The sequence below is a fragment of the Panthera leo genome, chromosome C1, assembly GCF_018350215.1.
Source record: "Panthera leo isolate Ple1 chromosome C1, P.leo_Ple1_pat1.1, whole genome shotgun sequence".
NCBI classification, from domain to species: Eukaryota; Metazoa; Chordata; class Mammalia; order Carnivora; family Felidae; genus Panthera; species Panthera leo.
This window is the reverse complement of record NC_056686.1, coordinates 16,445,211-16,464,021: the sequence shown is the minus strand read 5'-3', so window position 1 is coordinate 16,464,021 and position 18,811 is coordinate 16,445,211. Positions and strand designations below refer to the sequence as shown.

The 18,811-nt window shown below is 43.8% G+C and overlaps 1 protein-coding gene across 6 annotated transcripts in view; it reads right to left on the bottom strand.

The window, feature by feature from the left end:
• The window catches only part of ZBTB40 (zinc finger and BTB domain containing 40), an 80,997-nt gene that overhangs the window by 58,984 nt on the left and 3,202 nt on the right, over nucleotides 1–18,811 (bottom strand). The window lies entirely within an intron of this gene.

Here is an 18,811-nt window from a genome sequence, read left to right as displayed (position 1 = left end):
CAAAAGCAGCTGTCATTTGGTCTTGTCTCTTACACAGAAGGCCTGAAAGGCAGTAATGTGTAGTGTGAGGGATGGAGGTTTCTGCATTTGGCACTCCTGGATTCATGGTAGTGTCTTCTTGTATGTATTGCCATTGTTGTTTCTAATGGATGATGGTATCACTACCATCATCATTCCATTCCAAATGCTAGTCTACCACAACTATTCCCGTCCTTGAGATTTATAGCAATACACGAATGGCCTGTGTGCTTTCCTAAGATACATTCTGGTCGCTGGGAACTCCAAGTAGCCTGAACAGCTCCGAAGAACGCCAGGAGTGAGCATTCCAAAGTGGCTGGCTGCGTCAGGCATAAAATTCACCTGCGGGGATTTGAATGCTGTCCAGTGAGCAACGTGGCAGACGCAAAGCAAGCATGATCTGGACATGCTATCTTGCTTGTCTACTGGGAGTTATACCAAACTCCATTTAATCTCGTTTACAGGTGAAGGCTAAGGCTCAGACATGTTAAATGCCTTGTTAAGGATCATGAGTTAACGAGGCAAAGAAGTGAGTGCAGGTCTCAATTCTCAAAATATGGTTCTGTCCTCTAAAATGTGAAGGCCTTGCTGGATGCCAAGACCTAGCTACCCCTTCTGCAGATAATTCTCCCTTCCAAGAGCTCAGAAGCCATTAAGAAGCACAGCTGTCAACTCTTGGTTACTTAACAAGTATACTTACAGTCTCACCCTGAGGGAACGGGTTAGTGAGGAACCACATCCACTGCCCCACCAGCTCAAGAGACCCTATTTTTCTCAATTATCAACTCATGTCTCATGACAGAGTTAGCCCTAATGATATCCTCCTGCTCGTTCTTTTCATAGTGTGTCAAACTACGTAGGAGTATTATTTATCAAATAACCCCTAATAAGAGCTACTAATAATTAAGTACTTTACTTATGTTTCTGAGCACTTTTTATGTCACCTCCTTTAACACTAACAATCCAGCAAGATAATTAAATCCAATTTACAATAAGTCCTGATAGTGGAAAGGTTAAGGAACCGGCCCAAGATCACACAGTAAATCAGTAAAGGAAATGAGATTTTAATCCAGTCTGCCTGACCTAAAGTTCTTGCCTTCTATCCACAGAAAGATTTCTTACCTGGGATCCTGTCAAAGAGAAGATTCTGATCCCGAATTTCTGGGGTGGGGCCTGAATTCTGCATTTCTAATAAGCTCCAGGTGATATGGATACTGTTGGTTCAGGAACCCACTCTGAGGAACAAAGCACTATATATACGAGACTCCATGTTCTCCAATCACTTTTTCCCTATCAAATTATTGTGTTTTAAGCAACTCTTCATCTTTTTTTTTTAATGTTTTTTTAACATTTATTTATTTTTGAGACAGGGAGAGACAGACCATGAATAGGGGAGGGCCAGAGAGAGGGAGACACAGAATCTGAAACAGGCTCCAGGCTCTGAGCTGTCAGCACAAAGCCCAACATGGGGATCGAACTCACGGACCGCGAGATCATGACCTGAGCCGAAGTCGGGCGCTTAACCGACTGAGCCACCCAGGCGCCCCACAACTCTTCATCTTTAAAAAGTCTCAAGTCATCTTCCAATCCTTCCCTTTTGCACCTGCCTTTGGCTCCAATCAGAAAAACAGACACCATAATCGCTCTAGGAATACAACGTACCAAATATGGAGGACTCCAATTACAAGGCCTGAGGTGAATAGATCTATGACCCCGGCACCAACTCCAGTTCCTACAGAACACATTCCAGTGATCTGGTCTACAAAGCTAGTGCGGCCTTCCTGGCTGCTGCCAAAGTAACTGGAGGTCAAACTGCCCCTGATCTAGAGTGGTCAACTGAACCTGGTTAAGCGTGGGGAGGGCCTAGGACGGCACAGCCAATCGATGAATGTATGCTGAACCGAATACTATGAAGAGATCTCTGCTTAGGACACTCCGTATGGGTTACTGTGATACTTCCTTTCTAGCCACTATGCCATTTATCTTTCCCCACAAAATCAGACAACTCTATTTATCTTCCATAGCCTTCTACCCAGATCCCCTGAAAACTGTAGTAAACAGCATTTCAAGGCCTGTGTTCTCTTCTGTGACACAGAGTCTAAAATCAAGACTCAATATTATGTGCTGTCTTGACATCTGGTAAAATCAGGAGAGCCTCAAATGGCCCAAGCACAAATTCTGCTACCCATTCTGCTCTGGTAGACAAGGTCCCTGAGCCAAACAATCCTCCTTATCAAAGAGACTAAGGTTCAGTTCCTGTTCATCCCTGAGTAGTGGGTTTCAGTTCCTTGTCAGCACCCCCCCCCCCCAGTTATGCCAGCAAGCCAATTACATCCTCTAGCAGAAACCAGGGGGCGCCCCACCCTCTTGATACCACAAAGCCTGCCTCCCACAGCCCCTGGTTGTTTACTCTGCTCCTGAGGGCAACCCCATATGGTCCTGAGTAGCAGACTATGTATGTCCTCCTCTGGGGCTGTGAGTACACGTGAGTAAAAATCCGTCAGTCTCATTTGCCAGAGTCCAGTGTTGTGCACTCCCCCATAACCCTGGGGCGGGGATCCTTCCCTCATCAACAGGATGAATAAGAGGTGATTAAAACATCTGTTTTGCTCAATCCACTGGTCTCGGCTCTTTTCATACGCTTGAATCTTTTGAACGCCTTTGGCAAGGTCATCCACTGCTGCAAGATGGCAATAATGTCCAGCATCGTGCTAAGCACTGTCCATACACTTTCCATTCAATTCCCCAACATCCTATGAGATAGATACATTATCCCTAATGTACAGATGAGGAAACTAACGTCTAACAGCCTATGCCCAAGACCATACAGCTAAGAAGTCTGGGTACAGTTCAAACGCAGATGTGCTGACTCTCTGTTCTTCATCACTACCTTAGCCTTGACAGCATCTCGGGGCTCAGCAGCAGCATTCCTCGGTGCCGCTCACAGATAGAGACGCGCTGCTAGCTGGCCCGACAGCAGCACCTGCATTTGAGGTGCCTTGTTTCTTTTGCTGGTCTCTACTGAAAGATGGATGGAGATGCGTATCCGGAAAGAGTGCTATGGGAACAGGCCGGCTGGCTGGCTGCCAAGAGAATTCCCTTGATGGCTTGAACTTAATTTACCAAAAGGTCTAGTCTGGTTGTCAACCTTGCAGATACAAACCACCTATCCTATAAAAGTCTCATAGTTCATCGGACTTCGGAAGGCTGGATAACACAGTCCAAACTCATATAAGAGAAGTGATATAAATCAGAAAGTAAATTTATTAGTTCATTTGTTAGTGAAATAGGCCTACTCTTTACAGTTATCTGTGAAAAAGATTCAAGCAGCACGGTCAAGTATCATCAGAAGAGACTGTATGCTACCAGCATGTAATGAAAACAGGGTTCATCTGTCTTCGCCATGCAAGTAAGTGCCTGGCGCCACCCTGGGCAGGTAAGAGTCTGAGGGTCAAGGTACACTACACAGGCACCGCCAACTGACATTGTCTTGTCCCTTCTATCACCGAGTTCCTGGATGTTCTGTGGCTCCAGTTTCTCTTTTGATATAGCCGGACTCAGCTTTGTCTCTGAGGTAACCTCGAGCAGGTATTTAATAGCACTGATCACGGGCTAATTTTTCAGTCTCTCTCAGAACGCGAGCAGTGCGCCCCTGGTGCTCCTGCCCACAGGTTTTTCATTCTGTGCTCCGAACATCTATCAGATCAGAACTGGCTCCTCCAACAAGCTTCACCCAATGAAGCTCTCAATTCACTTCAAACTTATCCACCTTCTAACTTCTATCTGGCTCAACCACCTGACATGGCCTATCCCTGATTCTGTCCTCACTCCTTCCCTTTCCGTCTGTCCCTCACCTACTCCCTACTCTGCACTTCTGCCACTCTGCCTTCCTCTAGCCACTCCACCACACGTCCCTAATTAAAACTTTTTTAAAAAAAGTATCTATCAATACCAAATGTACGTGAAATGACTCCCGATGAGAAGGATAATAAAAATCAAGAGAATTATCTAAGGATAATTTAGAGGGGTGCCTGGGTGGCTCAGTCAGTTAAGCTCAAAGGTCATGATCCCACGGTCAGTGGGTGTGAGCCCCACATCGGGCTCTGTCTTGACAGTTCACAGAGCCTGGAGCCTCCTTCAGATTCTGCGTCTCCCTTTCTCTCTCTCTGCCCCTCTCCTGCTTGTGCCTTCTCTCTCTCTCTCTCTCTCTCTCTCTCAAAAATAAACTAATTAACATTAAAAAATTTATCCTCAGAGACTATGTAATCCAGGCCTATCATTCTATAGATGAAAAGACTGACAGAAATTAAAGGGACCTGCCAAGTCATGTACCCTGGTAATGGCAGGGCCAAACCCAGGACCCGAGTTCTGGGCTTTCAAGCCAACACTTGAGCCAAAATACCAAACTCCTAAATATACACATCGGGTGAGGGGTTCAGTGGGGAGGGCTTCCTAGGTATCTCACAGACTGGTGGTCACGAGCACTAGGTGTTGTTATACAGCACATTTACTATTTTCCTTTGAGTGTTAGGTACCAACCACTGATACCTCTTTCAATGAGAAAATAATTACCCTCAAGCCAGAAAACTGCCGCAAAGCGTCTCAGGGAATATATGACTGCAAATTCCCCAATCCACGGTCACCAGTAGGACTGCAAGGTGGATCTGTGACTTAACAACAACAAAAAGAGAAACCACATTTCTAACATGACTATTTAAGATACTTAAAAGATAACATTTAATGAATATGTAATTGAGGTCATGACGGAGAAGGCCTTTTTATGCACAGAGGAAACAGAAGAAATTCACAAATAACCAACAGATGTGATTACATAAAAACATAAACTTCCAAAACCCAGCATCAATAAAACTAAAAGATAAATGATATGTTACATGAAATGAAAAACAGTTAATATTAGAATAGAAAGAGCACACAAATCAATAAAGAAAACTAACATTTAAAACTTTAAAGACAGACAAAGAAAAACAATTTACAAAAGAAATAAAAAGTTGATTTTAAAAGTTGATCCTTCTGAATAATTAAAGAAATGCACATTAAAACATCCATACTATTTTGGGGCAAATTAGAAAAGTTTTGCAATGATAATATTTAATTGAGAAGCAGTAGTTTTAGTTTTATTCATTTATTTTTAAAAGTTTATTTTTGAGAGAGAGAGAGAGAGAGAGAGAGAGAGATAGCAGCGAGCATACATGTGTGGGGGAGAGCAGGAGTGCGGGGGGACAGAAGATCCCAAGCAGGCTCTCTGCTGACAGCAGAGAGCCCGATGTGGGGCTCAAACTCACGAACCATGAGATCATGACCTGGGCAGAAGTTGGACACTTAACCAACTGAGCCACCCAGGTGCCCTAAGAAGTAGTTTTGGACCATGCGCTCTTGATTTGGTTCAAAGCCTAACTTAAACACTTACTCAGTGACTTTGGGCAAGTCACTTTAATCACTGTGAGCCTGAACATCTTTACAGTTTTGTCGTGAAGATGAAGTGAGACAACGCATCTGAGGTGTTTCAGCAAAGTTCCTGTCAACAGCAGAGGCTCAGTGTTAGCCGCTATTATCATATTACTTGCATTAATAACTCAAGGAAGGGAGCACTGAGACAGGTACCCACATGGTACGGATGGAAGTATAAGCTGGTAAAAATCCTTCAGGGAACTAATGCGACAAGTAATCTGCTCATCTAGAGCTATAAGAAATGTCTTTGCTCTGGAAAACAGTATGGAGGTTCCTCAGAAAATTAAGAAGAGAACTACCCTACGACCCAGCAATTGCACTACTAGGCATTGATCCACGGGATACGGGTGTGCTGTTTCGAAGGGACACATGCACCCCATGTTTACAGCAGCGCTATCGACAATAGCTGAAGTATGGAAAGAGCCCAAATGTCTATTGATGGATGAATAGATAAAGAAGATGTGTGTGTGTATATGCATATATATGTGTGTGTGTGTGTGTGTGTGTGTGTGTGTGTGCGTGTGTGTGTACACACACAATGGAGTATTACCCAGCAATCAAAAGGAATGAAATCTTGCCATTTGCAACTACGTGGATGGAACTAGAGGGTATTATGCTAAACGAAATTAGTCAGTCAAAGACAAATACATGACTTCATTCATGTGATCATTAAGATACAAAACAGACGAACATAAGGGAAGGGAGGCAAAAATAATATAAAGACAGGGAGGGGGACAAAACAGAAGAGACTCTTAAATACAGGGAACAAATTGAGGTTGCAGGAAGGGTTGTGGGTGGGGGATGGGCTAAATGGGCAAGGGGCATTAAGGAGACACTTGTTGGGATGAACACTGGGTGTTATACATAGGGAATGAATCACTGGATTCTACTCCTAAAAATCATTATTGCACTATATGCTAACTAACCTGGATGTAAAGTTTTTAAAAAAGTGTCTTTGGAGAGAGACATGAGAATCTGGGTGCTAAGGGTGGTCATGTGCCCTGTCTGAATGGTTTTACCAGAAAGTTTACATGGCAGTTGTGTAATTATAGATAAATAAAAAAGAACGAGAAGCCCATGACAGAAGACAAAAAGATTGTTTTAAATATGTATGCCTTTAGACCCACTTATAGGAATCTATCTATACACAAATAATCAGAGATATAATGAAATATTTATGTACACTGAACTCAGAACAATAGCATCCCTAGTAAAAAACTGAAAATGTAGATGTATGAGGAGTGTGTGTGCGTGTGTGTGTGTGTGTGTGTGTGTGTGTTGTTTTTTTGTTTCTTTGGAGAGAGGGCAGGGGGGAGGACAAGAGGGAGAGGGGGAGGGAGAGAGAGAATGAATCCCAAGCAGGTTCCATGCTCAGCACAGAGCCCAACACAGGGCTGGATCCCACGACCCTGGGATCATGACCTGAACCAAAATCAAGAGTTGGATGCTCAACCAACTGAGCCACCCAAGTGCCCCTACAATACGAAGCTTTTAAGTAAATAGGGTATACAGCCATATTATAAAATATTATGCAGCCATTAAAAATTAGGCTGTCTATAGAATACCTATAGCACAAGCAACCAAAAATAAACAAATAGGACTTGATCAAATTTAAAACTTTTGGGTATCAAAGGATACTATTATGGAAATGAAAAGATAACCCCAGAATGGGAACAAATACTCTCAAGTGACTTATCTGATAAGGGTCCAGTATCCAGAATATATAAACATAGCATATCAGAGTACAGCATCCAGAGCTCTTACAACTCACCAGTAAAAGGACAAATAAGCCAATTAAAATCAGCAAAGGATCTGAATAAACATCTCTCAAAAGAAGGTATACAAAATGGCCAAAAAGCACGCGAAAAGATACTCAGCATCAGCTGTCATTAGGGAAATGAAGATGGAAACCACCGCGATACCACCCCGTACCCACTAGGATGCTGCAACAAGACAAGCACACACAGACCGAGAGTCCAAGTGCTGCTGAGGAGGCAGAGAAACTGGAACCCTCATACGTTGCTGGTGGGAACGTAAAACGGTGCAGCCACTGTGGAAAACAGTTTGCAAGTTCCTCAGAAAGTTAAACAGAGATACTACATGACCCAGCAATTCCAACCCCAGATCTAACCCGAGAAAAATGAAAACATACATCCACACAAAAACTTGTACACCAATGTTCACTGGCACATTATACGTAACAGCCCAAAACTGGAAACCCAAACGTCCACCGACTGATAAATGAACAAACAAAATGTTGTCTATCCACACAATGGAATATTACTCACCCATAAAAAGGAATGGAATACAGAGTACTGTTACAGTAGGGGTGGACCTTGAAAAAATTATGTTCTGTGAAAGAAGCCAGGCACAAAAGGCCACACACTGTAGGACTCCATTTATAGGAACTGTCCAGATTAGACAGATTCGTAGAGACAGACAGTGGATTAGTGGATGCCAGCTGGGAGGAGGGGGAGTTGGGGAGAGAATGCTAATGGGTACGGAGTTTTGGGATTTTTTTTTTTTTGGAGGGATGAAAATCTTCTAGAATTAGAAAGTGGTGATGGTTACACAGACTTTTAAATTGTACACTTTAAAACAGTAAATTATACAGTATGTGAATTATATCTAAATACATTTTTTTAAATTAGGCTCTTGAAGATTTTTAATAACATGAGGAAATGCTCTCAACATACTAAAAGGAAAAAAAAAAAACCCAGCATGCAACTGTATGTATAATTCCAATTTGATTTAAAAATATATGTACATGCATATACACATTTGCATTTAAAAAGACAGAAAATATATCAAAATGCTAACAGTGGGTTCCTAGGTAGTGTCATTATGGGGGACTTATTTTCTTCTTCATGCTTTTTTTAATGTTTGTTTATTTGAGAGATAGAGCAAAGACAGGAGAGGTAGAGAGAGAGGGAGACAGAGCATTCCATGCAGGCTCCACCCTGTCAGCCCAGAGCCCAATGAGGGGATCGATCCCATGAACCCTGAGATCATGACCTGAGCCAAGAGTTGGACGCTTAACCAACTGAGCCACCCAGGTGCCCCTCTTCTTCGTACATTTCAATTTTTTTTATAGTAAATACATACTATTTTTCTAAGAAGGAAGTTGTAAAATAGAAACTCAGGTAGGTCAGCCTGGCTTCAAAGCTGGTGTCATTTCCAACATGCTGTTCGTTCATTAAACACGTATTTAGTTCCTACTCTGTTCCAAGCAAAGTTAAGGAAGATATAATCTCTGCCTGCAGGGCATTTACATAAATCCAGGGTGGGGTTTGAACCTGAGTCCGCCCACCGGGAAAGAGACCGTATCCTCCTTAAATGACAGGCAGCGCTGCCCACCTGCACACCTTCTGGGGCAGAGGGCCCACGGCTGCGAGCAGCAGTATAGCTTAGTGGTTAAAGGATGGAGCGGGAGCCGGACTACCTGGTGCGAAGCTCGACGGTCTGATCACAAAGTGTGTGATCTCACGGGGCACCAGGGTGGTTCAGTCGATCAAGCGACCAACTAACTCTTGGTTTCGGCTCAGGTCACAATTTCGTGGTTCGTGGGTTTGAGCCCCACATCGGGCTGTGTACTGATGATGTGGAGGCTGCTTGTGATTCTCTCTCTCCTTCTGCTTCTCCCCTGCTTCTGTTCTCTCTCTCTCTCTCTCTCTCTCTCAAAATAAATAAATAAACTTCAAAAAAAAAAAAAGAAAAACAAAACCAAGGTGTGTGATCTTAGGAAAATTACCTAACCTGCCAGGGACACAGCCTCTAGGGGCACTAACGGTTCTCTCACTGGGCAGTTAGAAGATTAGAGTGAACATACCTGAAGCACCGACATCATGCATGGAGGACACAGCAAGTGCTCAATAGATTCATTAGCGGCTGGTCACTAGCATCACCATCCCTGCCACCACCCCACCACCCGTCGCTCAAGGGGGCAGAAACAATGGATTAAAAACCACGAGAAAGCTTGTTTTCCACATCTCAAAACCACCATCATCTGATTCTTGATAAGCCTATAATAACCATTACATTAAACCAATTTCTTTTTCCACATTCTCTCAACATCTAACGAAACTCTTCTTTCGAGGCATTCTACAAAATACAATGAGCTAGAACATCAAAATGTCCAGTGCTGACAAACTGCTTGTGTCCTCTTATCTTTGAACTCCTAAAAACAAGCGATTTTTTCAAGGCTATTATAACGGAAGGTGGCTCTGAGAGGCTTTTCTGTCTTTCCTCTGCCTTTCCGGCCACGCTGCTCTGAGTCAGGAGTTCCCCCAGGATGACTCTTCGCGGGCCAAATGCAACATCTCTGCAGCAATACGACCGCCTAACGAGTGACTGGGGACGGCGACTGCATTCCACCTACTGCGACTCTTCCAGCCGGCAGAGGAGAGTCTCAACAAGCAATCATCACTCCGATGCTTTCCTAGCCAATTTCTTAGATGTTTAAAAAAAAAAAAAAAAAAAAAAAGGCCCTTGGCTTTGTCACTGGTACTGATAGCAGTTTGTAGTGACCCGAAGACGTGGATAAGTTCCGAGTTTTCACCAACTTGACTGTAGGAGTATCTTTTCTTCAGCAGGGAGTAAGAAATCTGGACACACAGTATAACACAGTACCAAGGCTCAGGTTCAAAGACACCCATTTAATGGAAAGACTAAAGAGCTCAGGCAACTACACGATACCAAGCCAGGCCTTGTGGCTCCAGAGGCCGTGTGCCTAACAGTAAGGGCTGGAGGCTCTAGGGCCGGCCGCCCGCCCAGGGGGTGGGTCACAGCACTGCCACTCTCACCAACTGCGTGACTCTAGGCACGTGACTTAACTCTCTAGTCCTCCGTTTTCTCACAGGTAAAATGGAGGTTTTAGTGCTTTTCAGCGGCGGAGCTGTAAGCGCTAATAAGCCACTGCATGTATATGAGTCAATACACGTACAGGACACTCCCTAGAATATGGGAAACATTCATTAAATGTCAGAAGGAAGCATAAAAACCCACCTACCAAAATATTTAGTTTTCTAGTTCTTAGGTTGGATAATCAGTTCACAGATGTACTTTTTTTTTCAAAGTTTATTTATTTTTGAGGGGCGGAGGGTGGACAGAGGATCCCAAGCGGGTTCCGCGCCGACAGAAGAGAGTCTGATGCAGGGCTCGAACTCACACACTGCGAGATCAAGACCTGAGCCGAAGTAGGACACTTAACCGACTTGAGCCACCCCGGTGCCCCCACAGATGTACTTTTTGGAACTCACTCTGCTTCATTACTTATATAAGTTACAAATCTACCTTCTATATGTCAAATATTGCGTAATTCTTTTTTTTTTTTAAATAATGGACTTTATAGACAGCCATGCAGCTGCTGGTTTCAAACAGCCTGTCTAGGATGGGAGGCAGCTAGGAAAGCAAGATAAAATGGGGTGGGTTAGGCCTCTCATACCAAAGAGTGTTGGGCTATAATCTGAGAGAATTCAAAGTCTTAAACTCACTGAAAGTTAGCAGGAGATACAGGAATTTTTGAAATCACCTGGTCCAACTCCACATTTTGTAGATGAGGAAACAGAGACGTTGACAAGCGTTTTAAGATCTTCCAGTTCATGGGGCCCTGGGTGGCTCAGTCGGTTAAGCGTCCGACTTCAGCTCAGGTCACGATCTCACGGTCCATGAGTTCGAGCCCCGCATCAGGCTCTGGGCTGATGGCTCAGAGCCTGGAGCCTGCTTCTGATTCTGTGTCTCCCTCTCTCTCTGCCCCTCCCCCGTTCATGCTCTGTCTCTCTCTGTCTCAAAAATAAATAAACGTTAAAAAAAATTAAAAAAAAAAAAAAAAAAGATCTTCCAGTTCACTAATGACAGAAATGAGACTCTTCCTGTTACCTGTGTTTTAGGTACATACTCTAAATGGAAAGCGATGAGAAAAACATTTTGGAAAGGGAAAAAGACACAGTTTGGAAGGATTAAGGTAGCAATCTAACAATAGGAGGTAACACTGCGAAGGTTTATCATATCCCAGGCACTGTGCCAATCACTTCGCATGGTAGCCTTACATAAATTTTGCACAACCTGTGAGGTAGCCACTATTATTAACTAACTCCGCTTTCCAGAAAGTAGAGGCCTATCGAAAGTAAACGGCATGCCCCACGTCACAAAGCCGCTGAGCGTAGAGTCTGTAAATGAACCCACACTGTCTGACTCCAGAGTCAGAACCTCCACCCCTGGATATTGCCCACGCGTGAGAATTGACAAAGCAGTGGAACTCTTCATGCCTCAGTCCTTCTCCTACTTTTTGGGTAACTTCCCTGTTCAGACGCAGTGCAGCTGCACAGTAAATTGTGGGGTTTTTGTTGTTGCGTGATTGTTTTTAATTCCAGGATAGTTAACGTATTGTTATCTGAGTACAACACAGAGATTTAACAATTCTATATATTACTCAATGCTTATCATAAGTGTACATAAATAAACTGCTTTTAAACTAAGAGGAGATAACAGTAATTTAGAGCCTACTTGTTCTGTGCTATGCGAGGCACCACACACAGACTCAAGTGCCCCAACCTGTCCAAGGCCACAAAGCCGGTGACAGTGCTGCTGGGGGAGGTGGAACCCACGCAGCCCTAGCGGGGCTCCAAGGCCCCATTTCCCAGCCTATTCAGCGGACAGTGTGCGCCTGTCCATCCAGCAGCTCTTTACTGAGCTCAGCCAAATGCCCTTAACTAAGGCTTGTCCTTACATAGAGAAGAAATTCAGCAAAACCCTGCTCTCACAGAATGCACAGCAGCGGTAAGAGAACGGACCGCTTTCAGCCCGGAACCCTACTTTCCTTGTACCTCAGCAGTTGAGTGGCAGAAGCAGCAAGGACTCTGGAGCCCCCGCCTCCCCCATCACTGTCCTAGGAGACCACACACATCGCCCAGCCTTCGCTGCACCTCTGTGCACACTTCACAGATGAACTCCATTCTCCTCTCCTCCTAATGCTGGAAGCTTTTTGTCTTCAAAGTGGGAACTATGTTCATCTCTAGCTTTCTCTCGTTTACCACCAGGTAGTATGACAAAAGGGTTAACTTGAGGAGCTAACAACAACAAAAATGCAGAAGAGGGTAACTCCTCTACTGCCTCTACCTTGGGGAAAGGGCCTATGGGATTCCACGCTATGTGCTCAAAAATGTCCAAGGAAGACATGGAAGATTCTATCCTCGACACTTCGCTGCCTGAGAAAAAAACTCCAGAACCCTAGGGGCCAATTATTCTGCTGCCTTGGACTCTGACCTTAGGAAGTCTCCTTCTGGTCTGAACCTGACTGGAACTGAGGGCAGCTGACAGCAGAATGGCAGCTATGTGCGCAGCCGGTAGGAGGGCGGTCAAAGCCAATGACAGCCAGCTTCAGAGCACCATTAACGAGCTACCACACCAAACCCATGGGATAGATGAAGAGTGGCAAGTCTTACTGTGATTTAAATTCGTAAGTTCCTGCTCCGTTCCCAGTATCATGCCGGGAGCTGGGGACTCAAAACACCAGCAGGCTTTTAAAAATCAAGTAACACTGGGGGCGCCTGGGGGGCGTAGTCAGTTAAGCGTCCGACTCTGGTTCTCGGTCCAGGTCATGATCTCACAGTTCATGAGTCTGAGCCCCGCATCAGGCTCTGCACGGATGGCGTGGAGCCTGCTTGGGATTCTGCCTCTCTGCCGCTCCCCGACTTGTGTGCACGTGCGCTCTCTCAAAATAAAAGAAAATTTAAATTAGAATTAAAATCAAGTAAAACCGAATTGCACTAATAAAACTAGACCAAGAGAAGGCAAGGAAGAGCAGAGCATGAAGAGAAGTAGGAGGGAGAGGGAGATAAGAGGACTTACTGTTTGCAAACAGAAGTGAGGGAAATCTTTGTGACACGAATTAGATGGGAAGACTCATGTAAAACTACCAGCTGGAGTTTAGAATGGAGTGGCTCTTGACTGTCTCCCCTGCTTCTGCTTTTCCCTGGCCAGATGGGAGTTTAAAATTTGAAAAACAATCTTAATAGGGAGCTAAAAAGAGCTGGGTTCTAAACCTGATTTTAAACTTTGTAACCTTGAGTCACCTTAATCTTTCTTTCAAAACCTGTTTCCTCAACTGTAAGAGGGAGGTAACACCTATACGGGAGCTCATAAAGCTATTCACACTTTTGTATGTTTGAAACTTCCATATTTTAATGGAGATACTAATACCTATTGCTTAGTTGCTATAAGGATTACAAGAAGTAATTACAGAAAATACGTAGCCAGTGCCGGGGACTTTGTAGTATTCAATGGTAACTATCATTATCAACATGGTGTTTTTTAAAGTTCTGTGATGAGGGTACGGAGAACAAAACACTATGAACCAGTGAATTCACTGCTGCGGAGCGTAGACTAGGAATGTCTGGATGTCTATACAAGGACAATCTTCCCATATATCGGTCTTACAGGCTCACTCTGCCACCCACTTTCGTCTTCCCCTTCCTGCTTTATTCATTCACTCAACAAATATGCATTGACTGCCTGCTGTATGTAGGACACAGAGCTGCATACTGAGAATGGGAACCGGAGGAAGAAAGGAGGAGACAGTAACAGGACAGGATGACGGGGACACCTACGAACCATTTGAAATGATAAAATGTTTTGAGTATGTCAGTGTGTGCACTCCTCTGAGAAGTTCTGGAGAGGTTCTAAAAGGAATTTTTTTTTTTTAAGTTAAGAAAATCTAATAAACTTAACGGAAAACATACAAAACGTACACAGGGAAAAACATAACACACTCGTGAAAAATCACAAACGTAGCCTTGAGCAAATGGAAAGACAGGCCACGATCTTGGATAAGAAGACTCAATATCATCAAGATGTCAGTTCTCTCTAAGCTAAATTTAACATAATCTCAACAGAAATCCCATCCAGTTGTTGCTGCCTGAAACTAGACAAACTGATTATAAAGTTTATATGGCAGAATAAGCAAGCAAAAGCAGCCAGGAAAACATTAAAAAAGAGCAATATGAAAACACTGGCCCTTCTAGATGTTAAAACAAATTATAAAGCCTCTAAAATTAAGATGGTTTTGTAGCGGCATATGAATTGACGATGAAACCGACGGAACGTAACAGAAAATCCAGTAAGAAACCCAAATGTGTACAAGAACTTAGTATCCAGTAAAAACAAGATCTCAAAGCAATGGAGAAAAGATAAGAACTTTTCATAAGTAGTGATGGAATACCTGGCTGGCTAATGGGGAAAAGATAAAATTGGATCCTTCCTCAAACCAAACGAAATGTCAAGATAAATTCCAAATGGACAGGAGCCTTAGATGTGTTTAAAAAAAAGGGGGTGGGGGGGTGGGAGGGGGTGAAACCATACATACACTGGAAGAAAACATTAACAAATACCCCATAAATTAAAAGCAGGGCAAACTTCCTGGGACTCAAATTCTAAAGCAATACACTGTAAGACCCATAAATATAACCATGTAAAGATGAAAAACCTTTGTACAGCAATAAAACAACATATGCAAAGTTAGGCATATGACAAATTGAAAAAAATATTTTTGCAACTTATAGCACAGACTTTGGGCAGATACCCTGTATCTCATTAAAGGAGAAAACAAATTTAAACTATAGTGAAACATTTCTTACCTAACAGATGGGCAAAACTCCCCCAGAACTTTGGTAGCAAGACTCCAGAGAAACAGAGAAGAGGGATCAGGCATCAAATAAAAACTTCTGTGAGGGGCGCCTGGGTGGCTCAGTCAGTTGGGCGTCCGACTTCGGCTCAGATCATGATCTCGCGGTCCGTGGGTTCAGGCCCCGCGATGGACTCTGTGCTGACAGCTCGGAGCCTGGAGCCTGTTTCCAATCCTGTGTCTCCCTCTCTCTCTGCCCCTCCCCCACTCTCACTTTGTCTCACTCTGTCTCTCAAAAATAAATAAATATATAAAATTTTTATTAAAAAAAAAACTGTGAATGAACATAGTTTTGATTTTGAAACCACATAAATGGTTTACACAGTTAAAAAACAAAATTAGATTTTTAAAAGCAATTCCTAAAGTTTAAACCAAATGAGTCTGTTGATAAAGCTTATCAAATTGGTGGCATAAGCACACAGAGAAATAAACACATCAACTGGCCTCAGGGCAGAATCTGACAACACATTTGAAGTAGCAGATAGTCTAAGGACAAGGGAACCAACAGAAAATTCACACAACATTCAGTGATCTAATGATCAGTGCAGTTAGTGGCATTGCTACTGGGCTGGTTAGTAACATGGCCAGGAAAATCCAGCAGCCTTCAAAGCCCCAGAGTGTGACCCACTTGTCCAGGGAACGATAAAGTTCTGTGGCCCATTTGAGTGTTACTGGCTAGTGCCCAAGTAGAAGAGTGAGAGGGAAGGGAAGAGAGTAAAGTGAGATTTGAACACACCCAACCAGAGCTTGAGGGCAGCACAGGCCAAGCCACTAACTGCATTTACCCTGAGGGCAAGCAAGCCACTTGACTTTTAAGGAAGGGGGTAACAGAGTAACATGTGATCTGTGCTTCGTAAAGATCACTGGCATCAGTATACAAAATGGATTAGAGAGGAACAAAGGAAGAAGCCAGCTGGACAGCTAGGAGGCTGCTGTCGTAATCCCGGACAAGAGATTACAGTAGCTTTAAACCAAAAGAGAAAGGGGACATCAGTAGACTTGTAGCCTAAATAAATACGTGCTAACTGCAGGTAGGGAGTGGAAGGAGGGTGGGAGGCTGACAGAAGGGGAAGAATACGCGGGACTCCCAGGTTTCTGCCTTTTGCAACTTTGTGGTGCCATCCGAAGAGACTTGGAACTGAAGGTAAGTACCAGGTGGAAGAAAAATGGCAAGTTCACTGCTGCCAGAGCCCCTGACATCATCCTTCAGAGCTGGTGGGGACAAGGAGTTAAGAAGGAAGATCCAATAACCAGGCTGCACTGTTACAAAGCTGAGAAACAGATGAAACAAGCAGGTCAGATAACCTCTTGCAGTATTTTCTCAAAATCAGAAATAGAACCACATACTGTTCACTTTGTTTTTTCTTTTAATGTTTACTTTTGAGGGAGAGAGACAGACTGCATGGGGGGGGGGGGGGGGGGGGGCGGGGGGGCAGGGAATAGGGAGACACAGAATCTGAACCAGGCTCCAGGCTCTGAGGTGTCAGCACAGAGCCTGACGCGGGGCTAGAACTCAGGAACCGTGAGACCATGACCTGAGCTGAAGTCAGATGCTTAACTGACTGAGCCACCCAGGTGCCCCTCGCTTTGTTTTTATATTTTAAAAAAATGTCACGTAACCAATATCTGGAGGCTTAAAAGCTAGTGATCCTTTGTTTCTAATCTCCTCTTCCTTCTTGGGCCCTTTCCTTCATAAAAACTGACTTCGTAAAACGTCTAGAGTCCCAGAATCAGACTCTCAGGCGGATAATAGAGGTCACTCACACAAATACCTCCAGGGACCAGAAAGACATAAAGTCTCTTTAAATGTAAGCAACTCGCTGTTAAACACCATATGGGCCAAACAAACTGGCCCACGGCAGTTTTCTACTGAGGTCCCATGTTTACAGAATGTCCTAAGAAAATGACTTAAAACAGTTCCTTTTCTTTCCATTTGAGTACTAATAAATAAAACCAGAAACTACACCAACGAATTACTTTTTCAGAGGTCTTAGTTTAGATAAGAAAGAGAAGTTTGGCTTCAAAAAGAGCTCTTTCTTTCCCTCCATAGATACACAGGGCTGCCAGGACAGATACAGGGGCAGCCTCCCTCCTCCTTTGCTCCTCGGTCTCTGCCTCCGGGAATCCCTCTCCTCTTCCTCTCTCTCCTAACCTTACTTTCCTGTGGTCCTGAGGAACCGCGTCCATTAGCAAGAAGTTGGTTCCTAGAGCCAGAGTATTAGGCTCCTACCACTCTTCCTTTCACGGGTCAGAAGAAACCAGCAGGGCAACGGCTACCAAGGTTGCCAAGACAACGCACTGCCATTTCAACAGTCTCCTATAAAATAATGACGATGATCTCCGAGGCATTTCCAAGTACCTCACTGGGTAAATATCCCTATGAGACAGGAACACCCAACTCTGCTTGGCCACTTTAGAGAAGAAACAAGGCCTGGAAAGATACTTTCAAAACTGAAGTCAAGACCGCACGGCAGTAAGAAGTAACTGGTTTCAGGCGGGATTCATCACCACTTTGGTTCACTGGTTTTTACTACATGTGACGTTTCATTGTTGGCTCTGCACCTTTAGAGGGTCAAGGAACCCTCTGAGACCTGATTAAAGAATGGGCTCACTCCCCACAGACAGACAAATCTGTAGGCAAATTCAAAGGATTCGTGAATCCCCCGCAGCTCAACCACTGACCCCAGTTTAACAATCTGGGATCAGCTAGAATGTATTTACTTCATCTAAGGACATGAAGAGCTTGGGTGTCATGAATTTGAGGATTTGGAGTTAAATAACAACATCAGGGAAATACAAGGAAAGCCGGCGTTCTTTCCTTACCCTTCTCTCCCTTGAGGGCTGCAGACGTCTCAAAACTGCAAAGGTCTCTGCAAACGACACACCACACCCTCTGCAGGACTTCAAGACAGTGACAATCTCATCTCGGAATTTAAATGCCCTTAATATTTAATTCTTTCCTCTACATGGTTACAGCTTGCCTTCTTCACATTATCGGGATGATGGCTTTCGGAGGCAGCCTATTGGAGATCCAGAAAACCATAAATTCCAATTCAATTTCCTTGTGAAAATCAAAGAGCTCACTCGCTTGAAGAGTTGAAAGCGTCTGAGGGGTCACTGCCTTCCTCCAGGGTGCTGGTATAGGCAGTATTCCAGAAGGGTAATGTAAACACTCAGTATGAGGCAACAGGGCATACCAATTTGTTTTTCAATCTATTTTATTTCAGTTCAGAGCTTCTTTGCAGACAGATAGTCCACAAAAACAACCACACTTTGGTTGTACTCAGTCTTCTTCAATCTCCAAAAGCAGTTGAGTATTGCCAAAGTGTGGCTCGTTTCCCTGCGCTGCCTGTCTGCAATGAGGCTTTGAACTGAAATAAAATAGATTGAAAAACAAATTGGTATGCCCTCGCTCTTCCTGCAGTTTTATATTATCCTTCAAAACTAGTGTTACCACCTTCTCTTTACTGGAACCCAACAGACCCAAATAACAGAGTAAAACTGCAACACTTTAAATGTGCAGGTCCCACCCAAACCCAAAATAGCAATTTAATGCTGGGCTTATTGTTTAACATTGCATTAACATGCCACTCTCCGTCCTGTTCCTTGCTCCATTTGCCGGGCTGGATTACACCTTCTAAGGAC